This window comes from Mustela putorius, unplaced genomic scaffold, assembly GCF_011764305.1.
Source record: "Mustela putorius furo isolate JIRA1106 unplaced genomic scaffold, ASM1176430v1.1 tig00003929_pilon_pilon_pilon, whole genome shotgun sequence".
Classification (NCBI taxonomy): Eukaryota; Metazoa; Chordata; class Mammalia; order Carnivora; family Mustelidae; genus Mustela; species Mustela putorius.
Window position 1 is genome coordinate 12808 of NW_025422074.1, and position 23181 is coordinate 35988.

Sequence of the window (23181 nt, forward strand, 5' to 3'; positions counted from 1 at the left end):
TGCTCCCTGCCATGATCATTCCCCAGTGCAGACCCCAGAGTGTAATGCTGCCATTTGAGGTGTGCACAGGAAGGCTTTTCTTGCATCCCTGGGCTCTAGGAGGCCTCCCTGTACTCTCTTGAAGGTATGGGCTCTGCCGCTCCAGTGCTTATCACAGGGCCAGAGGAGGATGGGGTCCAAGTGTAAGGCGTCGGGGTGGTTCCCAAAGCCCCAGGTACAGTGGAGAGCCCTCAGTGGAGAGAAGTTCTTGACATTTCTGAGACTCATGTCCAAAATGCTAAAGGGCTGTTCAGTGTGGAGGTTGCGCTGGTGGTGAAACATAGCTCTTCGGAAAATGTGACCTGCTTCCTTCTTAACCCAATCCTGAGCCAAAAGAAAGCAATGGCCATTTTTATTCCAGGTGTGCTGTTTCCCTCTCCCAGTAGGGCCATAGGGAGGGACTGGGAGTCCCTGGGTGTGCTGGGTGGACTGTTCTGGGCCATGCTCCTGACTGTGTTTTTGGCCGGTCCCAGAGGACTTCTTTCCCTGGACTTCTCCCTGGATGTTAGCTTTCATGGTGATCCTGACCTTGTTGATATTCTTACTCTTTGGGACTGCCTACTACACCAAGAGAGAACAAACTGCTAAGTGCCAGGAGATGAAGGAATGGGAGAAACTCCATAGGGAAAAGGACGAGAACCAGCGGGCAAAGGAGGAGGCACTGAAAGCCAGAGGTAAGGCAGGGCAGTGGCCATGGTCTGTGAGTGTGACAGCCAGTGCAGAGGAAAAGTGGACAGAGGGCCCTTGCCCTGGAGCAGGTGGCTGAGGAGGTCGAGAGAGGACATGGAGCTGTGGAGGCTCGATGGATCTGGATCTATGACTTCTAGGATACTGACATGTGCATTTGTGGGTTTGTCAGGTGCAATCTTTACTGTTCTTAAAGATGGGGGTTCATGCTCATTTCTCACTTTCTTTCAGAAGAACTCCAAGCAGATCTCAGTAAGCTCTGCTTTTTCTCTAGACATTTCCGTGTCTTTTTTGAAGGAGACCTTCTGGTTCTTAGCTCACCTGTTTCCTGTGTTGCCTTTCAGACTGGAGGAAATCTGTTTACCTGACTGGTGAGTGACTGTCCAGGTGTCCTTGTGTTTTTGTTCCACCTAGGTCAAGGTGTCTCTTCTTGTTTCAGGCAGAAACATGTGGACCCTTCTCTGGGGCAGAAGCAGAAGCTGGTGGGAGGAAGAGCCCTGTTCCATGAGCTTTCTCCAATCTGGGCCACTATTTCCCACCCAGTTCCTGGAAACCTGGGGGTGATGGTGGTTCCTGGAGTCTGTCATGCATCTTGAGATTATTCCAATGTTGACTTGCGTGCCATATTGCTAGCTCTTTAGCGTTCAGTGCAACTAGTTCTGTTAGCACTTGGAATCCAAAAGCCAGTTGCTCTGAGATTTCAAGAAAAGAACTATATAAATTAATGGGTCACCAAGTTTAGGAGTGTGACCTTAGCTCCATAATACCAACTAGGGAGAGTGTGTTTTCTCCAGTTCCTGGAAGTTGTGATCACAAGGTGATGGGTAGAGGACTGGACAGACTATGTGTGAGAATGTGGTGGAATGAGCTGTCAATGTCCCCAGATAGTGATTGTGTTATCTGAGAAGGATTGGCCACTGTTACTCTAGAGTTTACCTCACATCCCTACCTGAAATTATCTCTCCTTTTGGGTTATTTCTCAAAGATCTCTGTGTTCAACATCACCAGGTATAGTAATGATGTTTTTATAATTATGGAATTTTATATATTTTATCCCTATAATTTTTTTATACAGTGTATGTCAGCACATGGCAGGAGATCATTTCCTTTCCAGCCTCTCCTCACTCTGGAGTTAGTGTCACCTGTAGCCCAGAGGGCAGGCAAGGGTCAGTAGATGAAAGCTGAGCAGGCTTGTTCTGACTGAGGTCTCACCAGGGTGTGCTCCCTTTCATTCTGGAGGAAGGTAAGCTACTCAGTTTCCTGTTACCTTTATCCCCAGGCTCAACTCAGCCACCTTCTATGTCACAGACCCTACACCAGGATGGGGTTGGTGTCCTGCTATCCTTGTCACTTTTGTCTTCCTTCTCTTAATACTGTAAGGACTGTCCTTGGGAACACAGATATGCCTCCATTCTGCCCCACTCTCTACTGCAGGTCACTGTTAGGGTTACCAACACCCTCTGAACCCACTGCTCAATTCATACTTTTAATTGGTGCATTGACAACAGAGAGGTCTGGAACAGGATAGTGACTTTCTAAATCACAAACTGTTGTGTGAGAAGGATTTCAGAAAACAAGCTTGCCTGCTTAGAACTCAGGTCTTCCTAGTGGATTCTTGGTTCTGAATCCATTTTCCCCTGATATTCCTACTTTTTTGGTCTCTGGTTTTGATTTTCCCGTTTCTTGCTAAACCTCTGGTATGCTGGTCTTTATTTTGCTTCCTCATTCTCTGACTCCCTGTTGGAACTGGGTTTCTTCCTTTAAGCCTCTTTAGGTGTTGAGGAATTAAATATTTTAGAGCAGGTGATCTGAATCTGAGATGCAGAGCTACCAGAATATTTATGGATTCCTTGGGGTGGGATCTGTGAACCACCTGAAATTATATACAACATCTTTTGTATATTGTTAAATAAGAAGAGCAAAAACTTACATATGTTATAATAATATTATATTATTTAACATATGTTATATATTAAATATTTAACATTATGATATGTGATATGTATGTGTTTTTAAAAACAGCTACTGATAATTATTCACAACCGTTATCCCTCTTTTAAGAAGAATATTGGAGGCCAAGTGTGAAGATGCAAAAGGAGAAAACGAGAAGAGTTAAAATACTTTACTAGGGAAAAGTGGAGTTCAAATCAGGAAAGAAAAAATGTGTTAGGAAAAAAAGAAGAGTGGAGAAGGAAAGTGGAGAGACTGAGATTCCTTTGGAGAGATTATTGGCAGATAAGAGTGGTAGAAGTGAGACCACAAATCTGTGAGTGGTAGAAGTATACAGAGGCATTATACAAGAGAGTGTGCAAGTTATTTGCATGTATGAAAAGTAATAAACTCCTGATACCTGTTTGAGAGATTTCTGAGAGGACTTACACGTGTTTTAAGCTGTTTGAAAGTAATCATGTAACCAGATTTGCCTCTGATAATGAGATCATCTTGATCTTCCAGTGGTGTGGGGACATGAGAGTGGTCTGAGGATCCTAAAGCAATGAAAAGTTATCCAGAGGTTCCTTTAGTACTGGGGTAGATTAAGAATCTGGGCCCTTTGAACCTGTGTAATATGTGCTTTTTCTTTTTGGCTATTTGTATTTATGATCAGGGATATAAACTGTCAATGTAGAGAAAGGGAAGCCAGAGATGATGGAAACCAGGGGCCCCGATGTGTGAGGCTCCTTAGAGAGCCTAGCTGATTCTTGGGATGTATGTGAAAAGTGATGATTAAATAATCATATTTAGCATTTCCTCTTCTCTGCTGAATTGATGTGCATGATTTAATTAATTAATTAATTTAAAAATATTTTTCCCATGAAGCATAGTAATAAAATATTTTTTATTGGGTGCCTGGGTGGCTCAGTGGGTTAAGCCGCTGCCTTCAGCTCAGGTCATGGTCTCAGGGTCCTGGGATCGAGTCCCGCATCGGGCTCTCTGCTCAGCAGGGAGCCTGCTTCCTCCTCTCTCTCTCTGCCTGCCTCTCTGTCTACTTGTGATCTCTGTCTGTCAAATAAACAAAGTCTTAAAAAATATTTTTTATTATGTTATGTTAGTCATCATACAGTACATCATTAGTTTAGTGTTCTGTGATTCATTATTTGCATGTAACACCCAGTGCTCATCACAATACATTCCCTCCTTAATATCTATCTCCAGGCTACTCCATTCTCCCACCCCCATCCTTCTGAAATCCTCAGATGGTTTCTTGGAGTCCATAGTCTCTCATAGTTTGTCTCCCTCTCTTATTCCCCCAACTCTTCAGTTTTCCCTTCTTTCTCCTAAAGTCTTCCATGGTATTCCTCATGTTGCACATATGAGTGAAACCATGTGATTGTTGTCTGTTTGACTTATTTCACTTAGCATAATCCCCTCCAGTTCCATCCAGGTCAATGCAAATGGTGGGTATTCATCCTTTCTGATGGCCGAATAATATTTCATTGTATATATGAACCACATCTGCTTTATATATTCATCTGCTGAAGGACATCTTGGCTCCTTCCACAGTTTGGCTATATTTTTATTGAATTAAAAAAAAAAGAATTTAGGGGCCCCTGGGTGACTCAGTTTCTTTTTTTTTTTTTAAAGATTTTATTTTATTTATTTGACAGAAATCACAAGTAGATGGAGAGGCAGGCAGAAAGAGAGAGGGAAGCAGGCTCCCTGCTGAGCAGAGAGCCCGATGCGGGACTCGATCCCAGGACCCTGAGATCATGACCTGAGCTGAAGGCAGCGGCTTAACCCACTGAGCCACCCAGGCACCTGGTGACTCAGTTTCTTAAGCAGCTACCTTTGGCTCAGGTCATGACCCCAGGTTCCTTAGATTGAACCCTGCATTGGACTCCCTGCTCAATGGGGACATGGCTTTTCCCACTCCTCCCTGCTCTTGCTGTCTCTCACTATCTCTGTCTCTCTCTCAAATAAATACAATCTTTAAAAAAAATTGTATTTATCTAGTTATTTATTTAGAGCCATTGGAGTGGGTGGAGTGTTGAAAATCTCAAGCAGATTCTATGCTGAATCTGGAGGCTGATAGGGGGGCTGAATCCAACCACTCTGAGATTATGACCTGAGCCCAAATCAGGAGCCAGATGCTCAACTGACTGTTGCAGGTGCAATTGTTTAAAGTATGTGTTTTAAAGTACGCCTTGTATACTTGTATTTTGATCTCCCCCATCCTTTTCAATAAAACCTAATTTTTAAGATGGATATGTGGTTAAGGATTGAGAAAACATAATTTGAGTGGAATCTGGGCATAAATTCTTCTTTTCAGGTTGTTACACAGCCTCTCAGTGGTGTTAAGCTTTATGGCTTGGCTTTTATGGGAAGTCTGTAGGGTGATGCCCGTGTGTGTGTGTGTGTGTGTGTGTGTGTGTGTGTGTGTAATAAATGCATCAGGGAATGTTTCCAAAACATATTTCCCTGTAACCCTTGCATCAGTGTATTTCAGAAGACTAGATACAGACTCCAGTGTATTCAGACTTCTCAAAGCCTTAACAAGAAACATGTGGTTCTTTTGTAGATTGGTGGAAGGAGAAGTTCCTGCCTTGTGACTTACTTTGAGTTCTTTCTGGGTCCTCCTACTGCTGCTCCAGGGTGGCTTACCTCTCCTCAGCTTGCTGTGGTGACACAGATGTAGGCCCCATCAGTGGTGGCGGGTGCAGATGGGGTGGTGAAAGTCACGTAGGTGGGTTGGTGGTTGTGGATGATTTCAGATGCTAAAGAGATACCCTTCAGTGTTGGAGTCCAGTCTTGTCCTCCCAGATCAGTCTTTAGTTCCTTCTCCAGGTTGGTGGGGTGTGTGCTTGAGTCACAAGATTCTAATCTCACGAGGCTTAACCCTACCCAAATGCATCTAGGTGTCTGGTGGTGGAGGTGGTTGATGTGTGCTTTATTATAGGGCAATGGGAGACCTCAAATGATTGGAAATTGTCTCTGCAGTGTCTGTCACTCTGGATCTGGGGTCTGCAGATCCAAACCTTGCCGTTTCTGATGAAAAGTCTTGTTTGACCTGGAAGTATACAACTAAGGACCCAGAAAACAGTGTAGCATCTTAGTTCAGGAGGGTATTAATCAGGGCGCTGTTATTGGGTGGTGGAGATGAGGAATGGAGAAGTGAGTGGGCTCTGGGGGTCTGTAGGAGAGATGTGGAGAGGAAGGGCTGGTACAAGGAATCCCCAGAAAAGGGGTTCTGGGTTGTGGGGATGTATGAACATAAACTCTATTCCCTGCCTGATAATTCAGGACTCCTTGTGCCAATTCCCCACAGGGTAGGGGTTTTCCTGGACCTGAAGGAAGGGGATGTCTCATTCTACAACATGACTGATGGTTCCCACCTTTTCTCCTTCCCACTAGCCTCTGGGACTCTGTTTCTATACTTCAGGTTGAGTTCAGGAGATGTATCCCTGCCCATCTGTTCTGGGGTGGGTGGGCCTGTGCAGACACCTGTACCCCTTAACAACCCTCTTTGTTCTTCAGAGTAGCCTGTGAGCCTCTCAGGGCAGGGCTTCAGTTCAGGCTGTGGTGTTGATGGTGCTCTCCCAGGGGCCAAATCCCCATTCCTCCCCTGGGGCCATGAAGCTATGTCCCCATAGGGTCCCAACAGGGTTCTAGATTACTCACGGTGGCTCTTACCAGAGCTGCAGAATCCCTGAGGTTAATGGCTCTAAAGTTAGTCCTGGAAGACCTGGTGTCTTGCCCTTCTCTTCTGGGTATAGACTGCTGGGGTGTGGTTATGAGAATAGGCAATTCATGCCTATGCTCAGGTATTAGAAGATAAATGTTGACTGTTTGAGCATATATGGGATAGACTGAATTTTGCTACTGAAAGTCGTGTTTCTTTGGATCATGAACATTATTTCATGGAATCTTTACATTGTTTTGATATTAAATGAGATGAGGTCTGAATTACTCTGAAGAATTAAATGGTGTTTATTTTATGCAGTTTGTGTTGTGCAGATAAACCCAGAGGCTATGAGTGAGTCACCAGCTTTATTTTAGGAAATGTGGAGTCTGACTAGAAATGTTCTCTGTCTCAACATTTCTGAATAAATGTATGGTTGGTGGACTTTAAGAAGAGTTGAGTGTAATATTCTCTTGTATATCTTTCTTATTCTGGAATGGACGAGACCTACTTACCTTTTTTTTTTTTTAAGAGAGCATGAGTCAGGGAGGAGCAGAGGGAGAAGAAGGAGCAGAGGGAGAAGCAGGTCCCCCACTGAGCAGGAAACCCAATGTGGGGCTCGATCCCAGGACCGGGGATCATGACCTGAGCCAAACGCAGATGCCCAACCAACTGAGCCACTCAGGCACCCCAAGACCTACTTATCTTAATGAACCTTAATAAATATCTGTTATTTCTGAAATACTAGTGCTGCATTAATTCAGGGAAGGGAAGATGAGAATTTGGGTTCCCTTGTGAGTCAACAGCAGTTCGAGAGAACAGAACTGCTGCCAGAATAAAGATGTGAATGAAGAAGAGCGTTTTCAGACCCCAGATGAATTGAAGAAAGCTTTGACCATGAGCACAGTTCCAGGATCTATGTACTGCTTCTCAGTACTTCTAGTCCAATTTCAAAGGTGGATGGAACCCACAGGAAATGCAAGGAAGCCAGACTCTTGAGGACTCAGACCTTCAGGAATGAATGTGTGTCTACTTCCAAGGTACAGAACTCTGACCTGCTGTGTTTCTGGGAGAGATGAGAATACACAGAATCAGAAGTGGAAGAAGGAAGTCACAGATCTCAGTTCCTGCCTGTAACCAAAAGTAGGACAAGGACTGTGGTAGTTTTGTATATTTTTTGTTTCTGGTCATGTCATTTGTATTAATTATGTATTTTCTTTCTTCCTTCTTCTTACAAGTGTGATTTTATGCAAGTTGTCCATGGTAATATTTCAAATATAATCTCTAGGTAACAGAATAATCAAATGATTGTGTCTGGACTGAAGAAACTAAATATAACTGATTAATTCAATGCTTGGGACTGCCTGTCTTTTCCATTTTGGGGAAAGAGTGAGAAGTTTTTCACTTGTAAGTGTAGCCATGTAGATAGGTGAAAGGTGGAATTGTTGTGTTGTCACATAGAAGCTCCAATATGGGGAGTCAAAATGGCGGAGAAGTAGCAGGCTGAGACTACTTCAGCTAGCAGGAGATCAGCTAGATAGCTTATCGAAAGATTGCAAACACCTACAAATCCATCGGCAGATCGAAGAGAAGAAGAACAGCAATTCAAAAACAGAAAAACAACCACTTTCTGAAAGGTACTGGCGGAGAAGTGAATCCAAAGCGATGGGAAGATAGACCCTGGGGGGAGGGGCCGGCTCCCGGCAAATGGCAGAGCAACGGAGCACAAAACCAGGACTTTTAAGTCTGTTCTGGTGAGGGACATCGCTCCAGAGGCTAAACCGGGGCAAAGCCCACAAGGGGTCAGCGTGGCCTCAGGTCCCGCAGGGTCACAGAAGGATCGGGTTGTCTGAGTGTCGCAGACCTTGCAGGTATTGGAAAGGGAAAGCCGGCTACAGAGACAGAGCCGAGAGTAAGCTCACAGCTCGGGGTTGGGAGTTACTGGTCGCTGTTCTCTGAGGGCGCACTGAGGAGTGGGGCCCCGGGATCTCTGCTCCTCCGGGCCAGAGACCAGGAGGCCGCCATTAGTATTCCCGTCCTCCAGAACTCTACGGAAAGCGCTCAGGGAACAAAAGCTCCTGAAAGCAAAGCCTAGCAGATTACTCAGCCTGGGCCCCGGTAAGGGCGGTGCAATTCTGCCTGGGGCAAAGACACTTGAGAATCACTACAACAGGCCCCTCCCCCAGAAGATCAACAAGAAATCCAGCCAAGACCAAGTTCACCTACTAAGGAGTGCGGTTTCAATACCAAGGAGAGCAGCAGAATTCTAGAGGAGGAGAAAGCAAAGCACGGAACTAATGGCTTTCTCCCTCTGATTTTTTAGGCTTGGAGTTAATTTAAATTTTTTCTCTTTCATTTTTTCCCTTCTTCTGCTAATTTTTTTAAACTTTTACCCTTTTCGTTTTTAAAGTTTTTTAACTAGTTTATCTAATATATATATATATTTTCTTTTTTATACTTTACTTAATTCGTTTTTTTTTAATTCTTTTCTTTTATTTTTCTATTTTCTTTCTTTTTGAATCTCTTTTTATCCCCTTTCTCCCCTCACACGATTTGGGATCTTTTCTGATTTGGTTAAAGCATATTTTCCTGGGGTTTTTGCCACCCTTTTAGTATTTTACTTGTTCCCTCATATACTCTTATGTGGACAAAATGACAAGGTGGGAAAAAACACCACAAAAAAAATAATAAGAGGCAGTACCAAAGGCTAGGGACCTAATCAATACAGACATTGGTATTATGTCAGATCTAGAGTTCAGAATGGCAATTCTCAAGGTTCTAGCCGGGCTTGAAAAAGGCATGGAAGATATTAGAGAAACCCTCTCGGGAGATATAAAAGCCCTTTATGGAGAAATAAAAGAACTAAAATCTAACCAAGTTGAAATCAAAAAAGCTATTAATGAGGTGCAATCAAAAATGGAGGCTCTCACTGCTAGGATAAATGAGGCAAAAGAAAGAAGTAGCGATATAGAAGACCAAATGACAGAGAATAAAGAAGCTGAGCAAAAGAGGGACAAACAGCTACTGGACCACGAGGGGAGAATTTGAGAGATAAGTGAGACCATAAGATGAAACAACATTAGAATAATGGGGATTCCAGAAGAAGAAGAAAGAGAGAGGAGAGCAGAAGGTATATTGGAGAAAATTATTGGGGAGAATTTCCCCAACATAGCAAAGGGAATGAGAATCAAAATTCAGAAGGTTCAGAGAACGCCTCTCAAAATCAATAAGAATAGGCCCACACCCCATCACCTAATAGTAAAATTTACAAGTCTCAGTGACAAAGAGAAAATCCTGAAAGCAGCCTGGGAAAAGAAGTCTGTAACATACAAAGGTAAAAATATTAGATTGGCAGCAGACTTCTCCACAGAGACCTGGCAGGCCAGAAAGAGCTGGCATGATATTTTCAGAGCATTAAACGAGAAAAACATGCAGCCAAGAATACTATTTCCAGCTAGGCTATCATTGAAAATAGAAGGAGAGATTAAAAGCTTCCAGGACAAACAAAAATTGAAAGAATTTGCAAACACCAAACCAGCTCTACAGGAAATATTGAAAGGGGTCCTCTAAGCAAAGAGAGAGCCTACAAGTGGTAGATCAGAAAGGAACAGAGACCATATACAGTAACAGTCACCTTACAGGCAATACAATGGCCCTAAATTCATATCTCTCAATAGTTACCCTGAATGTGAATGGGCTAAATGCCCCAATCAAAAGACACAGGTATCAGAATGGATAAAAAAACAAAACCCATCGATATGTTGCCTACAAGAAACTCATCTGAAGCCCGAAGCCACCTCCAGATTTAAAGTGAGGGGGTGGAAAACAATTTACCATGCTAATGGAACATCAGAAGAAAGCAGGAGTGGCAATCCTTATATCACATCAATTAGATTTTAAGACAAAGGCTATAATAAGAGATGAAGTAGGACACTATATCATACTCAAAGGGTCTGTCCAACTAGAAGATTTAACAATTTTAAATATCTATGCTCCCAACTTGGGAGAAGCCAACTATATAAACCAATTAAAACAAAATCAAAGAAACACGTCAACAATAGTACAATAATAGTAGGGGACTTTAACACTCGCCTCACTGAAATGGACAAATCATCCAAGCAAAAGATCAACAAGGAAATAAAGGCCTTAAAGGACACACCGGACCAGATGGACATCACAGATATATTCAGAACATTTCATCCCAAAGCAACAGAATACACATTCTTCTCTCGTGCACATGGAACATTCTCCAGAATAGATCACATCCTCGGTCCTAAATCAGGACTCAACAGGTATCAAAATTCGGATCATTCCCTGCATATTTTCAGACCACAATGCTCTGAAGCTGAAGTCAACCACAAGAGGCAGTTTGAAAAGAACCCAAATACATGGAGACTAAACAGCATCCTTCTAAAGAATGAATGGGTCAACCTGGAAATTAAAGAAGAATTGAAAAAAATCATGGAAACAAATGATAATGAAAATACAACGGTTCAAAAACTGTGGGACACAACAAAGGCAGTCCTGAGAGGAAAATATATAGTGGTACAAGCCTTTCCCACGAAACAAGAAAGGTCTCAGGTACACAACCTAACCCTACACCTAAAGGAGCTGGATAAAGAACAACAAAGAAACCCTAGGCCCAGCAGGAGAAGAGAAATCATAACGATCAGAGCAGAAATCAATAAAATAGAAACCAAAAACAATAGAACAAATCAACGAAAATAGAACCTGGTTCTTTGAAAGAATTAATAAAATTGATAAACCCCTGGCCAGACTTATCAAGAAGAAAAGAGAAAGGACCCAAATAAATAAAATCATGAATGAAAGAGGAGAGATCACAACTAACACCAAAGAAATACAAACTATTATAAGAACATATAATGAGCAACTCTATGCCAACAAATTTGACAATCTGGAAGAAATGGTTGCATTCCTAGAGACATATAAACTACCACAACAGAACCAGGAAGAAATAGAAAGCCTGAACAGACCCATAACCAGTAAGGAGATTGAAACAGTCATCAAAAATCTCCAAATAGACAAAAGCCCAGGGCCAGACGGCTTCCCGGGGGAATTCTACCAAACATTTCAAGAAGAACTAATTCCTATTCTCCTGAAACTGTTCCAAAAAATAGAAATGGAAGGAAAACTTCCAAACTCATTTTATGAGGCCAGCATTACCTTGATCCCAAAGCCAGACAAGGATCCCATCAAAAGAGAGCTGTAGATCAATATCCTTGATGAACACAGATGCGAAAATGCTCACCAAAATACTAGCCAATAGGATTCAACAGTACATTAAAAGGATTATTCATCACGACCAAGTGGGATTTATTCCAGGGCTGCAAGGTTGGTTCAACATCCACAAATCAGTCAATGTGATACAACACATCAGTAATAGAAAGAACAAGAACCATATGATACTCTCAATAGATGCTTTTTCAGCCTTTGACAAAGTACAGCATCCCTTCCTGATCAAAACTCTTCAAAGTGTAGGGATAGAGGGCACATACCTCAATATCATCAAAGCCATCTATGAAAAACCCACTGCAAATATCATTCTCAATGGAGAAAAGCTTTGAAAAAGCTTTTCTGCTAAGGTCAGGATCACGGCAGGGATGTCCATTATCACCACTGCTATTCAACATAGTACTAGAAGTCCTAGCCTCAGCAATCAGACAACAAAAGGAAATTAAAGGCATCCAAATCGGCAAAGAAGAAGACAAATTATCACTCTTCGCAGATGATATGATACTATATGTGGAAAACCCAAAAGACTCCACTCCAAAACTGCTAGAACCTGTACAGGAATTCAGTAAATTGTCAGGATATAAAATCAATGCACAGAAAACAGTTGCATTTCTTTACACGAACAAGACAGAAGAAAGAGAAATTAAGGAGTCAATCCCATTTACAATTGCACCCCAAACCATAAGATACCTAGGAATAAACCTAACCAAAGAGGCACAGAATCTATACTCAGAAAACTATAAAGTACTCATGAAAGAAATTGAGGAAGACACAAAGAAATGGATTTCAAGTTCTATTACAAAGCTGTCATCATCAAGACAGCATGGTACTGGCACAAAAACAGACACATAGATCAATGGAACAGAATAGAGAGCCCAGAAATAGACCCTCAACTCTATGGTCAACTAATCTTCGACAAAGCAGGAAAGAATATCCAATGGAGAAAAGACAGCCTCTTCAATAAATGGTATTGGGAGAGTTGGACAGCCACATGCAGAAAAATGAAATTGGACCATTTCCTTACACCACACACAAAAATAGACTCAAAATGGATGAAGGACCTCAATGTGAGAAAGGAATCCATCAAAATCCTTGAGGAGAACACAGGCAGCAACCTCTTCTACCTCAGCCGCAGCAACATCTTCCTAAGAACATCGGCAAAGGCAAGGGAAGCAAGGGAAAAAATGAATTATTGGGATTTCATCAAGATCAAAAGCTTTTGCACAGCAAAGGAAACAGCTGACAAAATCAAAAGACAACTGACAGAATGGTAGAAGATATTTGCAAACGACATATCAGATAAAGGACTAGTGTCCAGAATCTATAAAGAACTTAGCAAACTCAACACCTAAAGAACAAATAATGCAATCAAGAAATGGGCAGAGGACATGAACAGACATTTCTGCAAGGAAGACATCCAGATGGCCAACAGACACATGAAAAGTGCTCCATATCATTCAGCATCAGGGAAATACAAATCAAAACCACAATGAGATATCACCTCACACCAGTCAGAATGGCTAAAATCAACAAGTCAGGAAATGATAGATGCCGGCGAGGATGCGGAGAAAGGGGAACCATCCTACACTGTTGGTGGGAATGCAAGCTGGTGCAACCACGCTGGAAAACAGTATGGAGGTTCCTCAAAATGTTGAAAATAGAGCTACCCTATGACCCAGCAATTGCACTACTGGGTATTTACCGTAAAGATACGAATGTAGTGATCCAAAGGGGCATGTGCACTGGAATGTTTATAGCAGCAATGTCCACAATAGCCAAACTATGGAAAGAACCTAGATGTCCATCAACAGATGAATGGATAAAGAAGATGTGGTATATATATACAACGGAATACTTTGCAGCCATCAAAAGAAATGAAATCTTGCCATTTGCGACAACATGGATGGAATTAGAACGTATCATGCTTAGCGAAATAAGTCAAGCAGAGAAAGACAACTATCATATGATCTCCCTGATATGAGGAAGTGGTGATGCAACATGGTGGCTTAAGTGGGTAGGAGAAGAATCAATGAAACAAGATGGGATTGGGAAGGAGACAAACCATAAGTGACTCTTAATCTCACAAAACAAACTGAGGGTTGCTGGGGGGAGGGCGGTCTGGAGAGAGGGGTGGGGTTATGGACATTGGGGAGGGTATGTGCTTTGGTGAGTGTTGTGAAGTGTGTAAACCTGGCGATTCACGGACCTGTACCCCTGGGGAAAAAAAAAAAATATGCTTATAAAAAATAAAATAATTGAGGGCGCCTGAGTGGCTCAGTTAAAAAAAAGGAAAATAAAACTGGAAATGTAAATCTTTCTCTCTGTCAAAAAAAAAAAAAAAGCTCCAATATGAGTAAAAAAAAAAAAAAGCTGTAAAATGGTGTATGGGGAAGCTGAGGATTTAAAGGTGTGAAATCTGCCCATTATCTGTTCTTTGCCTTTTGATTCAAATCTACCCTGTATGTGCCCTACTTGCTGATACTGGATGTCATAAATGTTTCATTTTTGATATGTGGCACACTTGGCACAGCCTTTGTCAGTTAGTGCACTGCTGGGTTTGGCTAGCAAACCCTGAGATGGCAAATGAAAAAAATTTCTCCAGACACCTTCCTAGGAGAAAGGAGAGGCCTGGGGACCAGACACTTTAGTGGCAAAAGGCCTCATGCCAAGCTTTGACTCCACTTTCATTGGGGTCACATCAATACACCAAGCACAATCACAAAGCAAGGAGGACAGTGTAACCTTAAGGGTCAGGACAATAATATATGGGTCAGTGGGTGATAAGGTCAAGGAGGCTAGGAGTTCATGAATTACGTGAGCACCACTTGTGCCTGTTTCTCCTCGAAATTTAAACATTTATTTCCTACATGAGAACCTTGAGTCGAAGTAAGAATCTGACTGCTTTCACCCAAGAATCTTCAAAGGAGGCCTGCGTTCTGGGCATTCCTTCTTTGTTTTTCAGTTGGTTTCATCCATGGAGGCATATACAAGTCAGATTTTGGCTGTGTCAGCACTGTGAATTCGTAGCGGGCACCAGAGGGAATACAGCAAGACATAGCTGGGGAAAAAGCTTTCTTCTTTTGCTGTGTTTTTAAAGAGATTTTATTAATTTACTTCTCAGAGATAGAGAGAGAGTGAGCAAGCATAAGCAGGGGGAGTGGCAGGCAGAGGAAAAGCAGGCTCCCCACTGAGCAAGGAGCCCCATGTGGGATTTGCTCCCAGGACTCTGGGATCATGACCTGAGCCAAAGTCAGATGCTTAACCCACTGAGCCACTCAGATGTCCCACTGTCAGTTTTTCACCCATTGATCTTACAGTGTTACTGCCAGTGGCCTGGAGGAGACCTAGTTTCTCTCGCCTTTAAGTAAAAGGGTATGGCATTGTAGCAGGCTACAATTGTACATTGTAGCAGTTCTAGAAGGCTGCCTCCCAGGGAATCTTGCCAGTACTCTAGTGAGAGTTTTCCTGCCCAGTAGCCTTGGTCTGTGGCATGTTGGTGAACTTCTTTCCCTACCTGAGGACCCCAGTTCCACCTTCTCCAATAAACAGAGTATCAGACTTATTCTCTCAAATGTCTTCTGTTTTTAGAGGTAGCGTCTACTTCCTGTATCTCCTACTTCTGGTTTCCTTAGAGCTTTCTTTTACTTCTTTAAAACCTTTTGTTTAATAATTCTTTATATCCATGTTAAAATGAGTGATATGGTTTCTCCCTTCTGACCGGACACTGAGTGATACAAACATCTAAACTGAACTCTATGTTCTCATAGTATATGGGAAACAGTAATGGAGGAATGTTCAAATTTATTAAAAAAAAAAAATAAAGCCATAAATATACTCGTTGGTATCTGTGCATATATTTTAAATACTTTACATGATAATACATTATATGACATGTTCATCTCCTCTTTCCGTATGGCTTGTGCCTTTATGACAGTGGATTACTTTTAGATGGGCGATGGGTATATTTGCATTGAAATGGAGAGGAAAGGAAGGTATGGATGGGATATGATTATCCACACAAAAAAAGAGGTATCCTTTTGAAACAAATACACCAGCTGCCCATGTAATTCCAGAAAGAATGGTTAAAACCATCATTCTTGGGAGGAGTGAGATCAGCATCATGGCAGAATGAGTCCTTCCATTTGTCTCCCCCTTTCTGTTTACAACTAGTAGGATTCCAAAACCCAACAAAGGTTCCTCTGCACAGCACATGAGACACCAAAGAGATCCATCCATGTTTACATTTGAAGGAGTGTGGATTGTGCCTCACGGAGACCAGAGCCCAGGCAGCTTGGTGAGGTCTGTTACCTTGGCTTCTACAGTGGTGGTAATGCTCACCAGTGACTCCTGTGGTGGAGAAGGTGGGGCTGGAAAGGGGTGAGTGAAAGTCTATTTGGCCCTGTGGGCTGTGGCTGGAGGACCCCCTAGTTATGAAGCCACAGAGCAGTGTCCTCTGAGGTAAGGTATCTGTGACCTGGAGGGAACAGTGGGGGGAAGGAAAAGGCAAGGGAGAGAGGCAGACAAGAAGCAACACTTTATGCACTGTCTGACCTGAGAGTTCAACAAGAGAACTCCCAGGTCTGAGGGATTCCTGAACTTGAGGATCCTCCGCCTGGAGTGTGGGACACACCCAAAGCCCAAGGGCTTAATACATACTGGCCCCTCCAGTGTGCCAGCCTCCTACTTTTTTTTTTTTTTTTCTTTAAGCCTGGTCTATACAGACACCAGGGCTACTCTGGAAAGAGCAACCAAAAACTTGTGCTCCTTCTCTTCGATATCAGCCACAGCAACTTCTTTCAAGATATGTCTCCAAAGGCAAAGGAAACAAAAGCGAAGATGAACTTTTGGGACTACATCAAAATCAAAAGCTTCTGCACAGCAAAGGAAACAGTCAAGAAAACAAAGAGGCAACCCACGGAATGGGAGAAGATATTTGCAAATGACAGTACAGACAAAAGGTTGATATCCAGGATCTATAATGAACTCCTCAAACTGAACACACACAAAACAGACAATCATATCAGAAAATGGGCAGAAGATATGGACAGACACTTCTCTAATAAAGACATACAAATGGCTATCAGACACATGAAAAAATGTTCATCATCACTAGCCATCAGGGAGATTCAAATTAAAACCACATTGAGATACCACCTTACACCAGTTAGAATGGCCAAAATTAGGAAGATAGGAAACAACATGTGTTGGAGGGGATGTGGAGAAAGGGGAACCCTCTTCCACTGTTGGTGGGAATGCAAGTTGGTGCAGCCTCTTTGGAGAACAGTGTGGAGATTCCTCAAGAAATTAAACATAGAACTTCCCTATGACCCTGCCATTGCACTCTTGGGTATTTATCCCAAACATACAGATTAGTGAAAAGAAGGGCCATCTGTACCCTAATGTTTTATAGCAGCAATGGCCAAGGTCGCCAAACTGTGGAAAAAACCAAGATGCCCTTCAACGGATGAATGGATAAGGAAGATGTGGTCCACATACCCTATGGAGTATTATGCCTCCACCAGAAAGGACGAATACCCTACTTTTGTAGCAACATGGACGGGACTGGAAGAGATTATGCTGAGTGAAATAAGTCAAGCAGAGAGAGTCAATTATCATATGGTTTCACTTATTTGTGGAGCATAACAAATAGCATGGAGGACATGGGGAGATAGAGAGAAGGGAGTTGAGGGAAATTGGAAGGGGAGGTGAACCACGAGAGACTATGGACTCTGAAAAACAATCTGAGGGTTTTGAAGGGGCAGTGGGTGGGAGGTTGGGGTACCAGGTGTTGGGTATTACAGAGGGCACGGATTGCATGGAGCACTGGGTGTCTTGAAAAAATAATGAATACTGCTTTGCTGAAAATAAATTAAAAAAAAAAGATAAAGAAAAGCAAGCTTAGAAAATGTAGAAATAAGGCACCTGGGTGGCTCAGTGGGTTAGGCCACTGCCTTCGGCTCGGGTCATGATCTCAGGGTCCTGGGATTGAGTCCCGCCTCGGGCTCTCTGCTCAGCGGGGAGCCTATTTCCTCCTCTCTCTCTCTCTCTCTCTCTCTGCCTGCCTCTCTGCCTACTTGTGATCTCTCTGTCAAATATATAAATAAAGTCTTAAAAAAAAAAAAAAAGAAAATGTAGAAATCCTGGAGGAGCTACCAGTCTCCATTAGAAGAGCCAGTTAAGAATAGTGGGTATACCAAAAGGAGAAGAGAAGGAGAAGAGGGACATAGTTGTTATCACAAAAGTGTTGTCTGAGAACTTCCCAATCCTGGGGAAAGAAGTGGACATAGAAGTCTGTGAAGTTAATAGATAACCTTCCTATCTCAATACAAAAATACCATCTCCAAGACACTTTCCAATGACACTGTCAAATGTCAATGATAAAGAAGGAAACTTGAAAGGGTAGAAGAAAGTAACCTAAAACTGAGTCCCCATAAGAGAGAACACCAGCAGATTTCTCAGCAGAAACTCTGCAGTCCAGGAGAGAGTGGAATGACATACTCATAGCATTGAAAAATAAATATTGTCAGTCAAGAAATCTGTATCCAGGATTTATCTTTCAGACATGAAGGAGAAATAAAGACTTCCCCAGACAAAGAACACTTGAGGGAATTCCCCACCACTAGTCCTGCCTCCAAGACATATTGAACAGAACTTTAATACTGTAATGAAGAGAGGAAGGTAAATTAATACTGTAATGAACAGATGAGATGAGACTCTGAGTTAGCTGGCAGACAGAGTCAGAAACTGTAACCTTATTTTAGAATAGGGCACTAAACACTTTATGATAATGGCAATGGTTAACATTATTAAAAATAACTAGAGCTACAGTTGGTAACAAACCCATACCAAAAAAAGAGTTTGCGACAGCAAAAATGCAAAAGGGGAGGAGAAAAATGAGAATAGCCATGTAGGCATATGAAGAAAAGTTGCCAACAGCAGGAAAAGCACCATTTAATCTATGAGACAGTTTATACAAACCTCATGATAAGACAAAACAATATCTAGAGCAGAGAGAACATTGAAAAAGGGCAAACTGAGGGAATCATCATGGAAAACCAGCAACTGACAAAAGTAGACAGAAACACAAAGAAGAAGAAATAATAAAGATACAAAACAACCAGAAAAGAAAAGATAAAATGACAATAGCATCAATAATCACTTAAACGTAAATGGATGACTTTACCAATCAAATGACAGAGAGTGCCTTGATAAATTAAAAACATAGGCCCAAGTTTGTGACGCTTTCAGAAGGCTCATTTTAGCTGTAAGGACAAATGTAGGTTTATAGTGTAGGAATGGATGTGGATAACCCAAGCAAATAGTACCAAAAAGAAAGCAGGTGCAACCGTATGTACATTCAGACAAGATAGACTTCAAGCCAGAAAGAAGATATAACAATTGTAAATACATGTGCCCTCAACACCTGAGCACTGAAATACATTAAACAAATACAGATCATAAGGGAGAAATAGACAATGATCCAGTAATAAGGACCCCAGTACTCCATGGTCCACAATGGATGGATCATCTAGATACAGAATTGGCAAGGAAACAGAATGTAACCACACTTCAAAAAAAAAATGACAGACATTTACAGAACATTCTGTTCACCTGCAGAGGAATGCATATTCTTCTCATGTGTACCTTGAATGTTCTCCAGGATAGACCCCTGATGGAACACAGAAATCTTAACAAAATTAAGAAGATTGAAATCATATCAGCCAACTTCTTTGACTACATTGGTATGAAAGTAAAAATGAACAAGAGGAAACTGAGTAGACCTAAAAATATGTGGGAAAGAGGTGACAACATTTTAAACAACTGAGGCCAGACACCTGAGGCCAGATTCTTGGACTAGTCTTGAAAGCATATGCAGAACTACATTGTATTAGTTGCAATATTACCTTAGCTGCATGTCACGTTTTATTCCCTACTAAGGATGTTTTTGCATGTCTTAACCTCATGCATGATCAGTCATTTACTTTGCTTTTTACCCCCTACTCCCAGTTTACCCACTGATTATAGAAACCTAATGGGGAGTGGAAAGAAACATTTGTCTCAAAATTATCTGACATACCTGATCTTTCCATGTCCCTAATGGGGTGCCTTATTTTCCAGAAGAATATACAGCTCCAGATTCTTTCAAGGCCCACTCTCTCAAGGTTTCCAGGAACACCTCATTGCCCTCCTTCACCTACCTACATTCACCTCCTTCCCCAAACAAGTAGTGGCTGTCCATTTTCCACCAGAGGGCAATGCAGCTTCGGGAATGATAGCCAGCCTTCTCACTAGGCTTTTCTTGTGATAAGGAAGCTTGCTTTGCCTCAAAACCCATGTCTCAGACATTGGCTTACTGGGCACTGGGTGCTCAACTAGTCTGAGTTTGGTAACACAATCAATAGGTCAAAGAGGAAATCAAAAGGGAAATAAAATAATGGTCTCAAAACAAGTGAAAATGAAAATACATTATATCAAATTTTGTGGGTTGCAGTAAAAGCAGTTCTGAGAGGAAGTTTAGAGCAACAAAACATTCTTACAAAGATGTCAATTTGCCTTTACACTTCAGTGAACTAAAAAAAGAGGGACAAATTAAGCCCAAAGTTAACAAAAGGAAAGAGATAATAAAAAATCAGATCAGAATTAAATGAAATAGAGGCCAGAAAAACAATCAAAAGGATCAATGAAACTACAAGGTGGTTCTAGAAGATGATGAACACAAGCTGGCAAAAAGTTAGCTAGTCTAAGAAAAAAAGAGACATAGACTGTACAGTGACTAATATAATATAATAAAAAAAAGAAGAAATAAAAGAGGGTTATTACAACGGGTAGCACAGGAATATGTAGAAACATGAAAGACTATGAATAATTGCATACCAACCAATTATATATCTAAAGGAAATGAGTCCATTCCTAGAAACACACAACTGACCAAGACTGACTTAGGAAGATGTAGACAACCTGCACAGATCAGTCTAGTCATCTGAGAGGCACAGGTGGAGGCTGAAGGGCAGGAAGACAGGCTTGTAGGGGAGGCACAGACACCAGAGAGCCTGGGGTTGAGGAACACATGGGCCTACAGGCCCCCACATTGTGACTGACATACACAAGGAGCTCTCTTTATGGCCATTTATCTGATAACCAGATAAGCTCTGACCTGGCTGAGTTCCAAGAGCCCCCTCAACTAGCCTCTGTTTTCATTGTGGAGAACTGGGCACCAGGAGCTTTGGAAAAGTTACAGTGAGATTCCAGAAAAATGGCGACCTCTCTCCACTGTTATCCCTGCCAGAAAGACAGCTCTCCCTGTGGACCTGCCTATTTTGTCTCTTCCCCCAGAGCCCAGCTGGTGGAGGATGTGCCCTGGGACAATGTCGCTGCTGCAAAGGGGCAGGTCTTTCTACTACCATCTGACTGAATAGGACAAGTAGGGACTCTGCCTTCACACCAGTGTGAGGAACCCCAGCCCTCAGGACACTTATCCAGGCCCTGCCCCTCCTAGCATCCTGCACAGCCACCAGGGAGCTTTTCTGAATGGCAATGTGCACTCCAAAGTCCCTGCTATTGAAGAGAACTTGTTAGAGGACAAAAATTTGTTGAAGTCATGCCATGCTTGGAAGCTGTCCTGATGTTCTTCCTGATCTTAGTCCTGTGAAATCCCTGCAATGAACACCTTTCTGATGTTAATCAGAGCAAAATGTGCTTCCTGACCAGCCTGCCAATGTGCATGTCCTTCCACCAGCCATGAAACACGGGAAGCTCCCTACCTGATCTCACCAACCTGCACTTTCCCCTGGCACTTCCCACCCCCCAGGGCCATGAGGAGACAGCCTATCCCAGCCTGAGTGAGGCTATCAGTACCTCCAAATTAAGACACAGCATGATCCACCTCAGGATCAGTGGGAGCCAGTGCCCGGACCAAGTTTGGGCTATGATGAGGCAGGACTTTACTCCCTGCTCAGCTACCCATCCTGTGGTCTTCTCTGGGCAATCCCAACCCCTGGGCCTCCTGGAGCAGTCCCTAACCCAGTGTTCAAGGCTCTGATAGCCACCCCTCACTGTCAGCCTCCTCCCTGGGCCACCCCTCATTCAGTGCTCTGGCTCTCTCATCCTCTAATTCCTCCCCCTCTGCTTCATCTCCTGTGCTGGGTACCCCCCTTACCCAACTTCTTCCCCTGGAATCCCTTCCTGCCACCACCATGTTCCCCTCAGCCTCCTGAGATTGCCCAAGGACTCAGCTGACACCCAAGATCAACTGCCCAATTTGTGACAACAATGCCACATGCCTTGTCCTCCATCACTCAGGGTGTCCCCCTGGATACCAGCAAACTGTCCACTGACCAGAGGCTTCCTCCATACCCATACAGCCCCCCCAAATTTGGTTCTGCCCACCCAGCCACCTACACCAAAGTCTCTATAACATCCCGTGATGTCCTCTCCTCTCCGGCCTGCTTAAAGGAACCTTCAGGTGGGCAGCCCCTGGGTAGCCCACCACACTGTGGGACACTATACCCACCCAGCTCAATGGGCGTGAGCAAGAATTTCACCATCATCCAGTGAGGGACTTCAGCCTGGGGAACCTGTTTTCCTCACAGCGTGCTCTTTGATGATTGCTGCTAGGACTTGTTCGCCCCCTGGCATGCACACACTCTGTCTCAGCAGCAAGAACGGTTTAGCATGGAATCCCATCAACCATCCTGATATTGGATCCCCCAGCTTTTTTGAGGGGCCTTTATTTTTAGGAAACAAGGGGCCAATTAGTGGCCTACAGGACCCCCATGCCCTCAACCACCAGAACTTGACCCTCTGTTCCTGCCATGGCTCAGGGCCCAAAAGCATCCTCCCAGGAGGGTCCTCCCCAGGTTATTGTAAGGAGATTGTGGCAACTCTGACTGGAGTGCCTGGCTTTGAGGGGTTATCAACCTAGCTGGGGTCGGGTTGGGGCTGGAGGAGTTGTTGCACATGACAACACTGGGCCTGGAATGGTTCCACATGCTGAGTGACCCCGATGGCTTGCTGTGTGATCCTGCTGTGGAGGACTCATTTCAAAGTCAGCATCTGCAGTGAGGAGCCTTCTCAACCTCCCTCTTCTTAGCACTGCCCCATCACTGTTCCTTTTCTCCCTTCCCCTGGGCAAGGAGAGACTCTACTCTGCCCACAGAGCCTCTGTCTAACCTGAATGAGGGATCCCAAGAATGAGGAAAAGTCAGGGGTTTGTCCTGGTGGCCCCTGAATTCTGCATAAGGGTTGGGTCCAGTGAAGCTCAAGGGGGGGCCTAACACTTATAACCTGTAACTCAAGAGATGGAGTAAGCAATCAAGAAACTCCCAAAAGAAAATCTCATGGTCACTAGTCTCATGGCTTCACTAGTGAATTCTATGAACATGCAGTGGAAAACTAATACCAATACTCCTCAAAGTCTTCCAGAATGTTAAGGAAGAGGCAACAATTTTGAATTCATTCTACAAAGGCTGTATCATTTTGATAGCAAACCAGATAAGGACACCACCACAAGAAAAAAAGCAATAAACCAGTATCCTTGATGAATACAGATGGGAAAACTCTCAAAAAATGTTATCAAACTGAGTTCA

The 23181-nt window shown here is 43.0% G+C and overlaps 1 pseudogene; it reads left to right on the forward strand.

The window, feature by feature from the left end:
• The first annotated feature begins 553 nt into the window (after window positions 1–553).
• On the forward strand, window positions 554–22657 carry LOC101675840 (annotated as a pseudogene).
• Window positions 22658–23181: the final 524 nt, after the last annotated feature.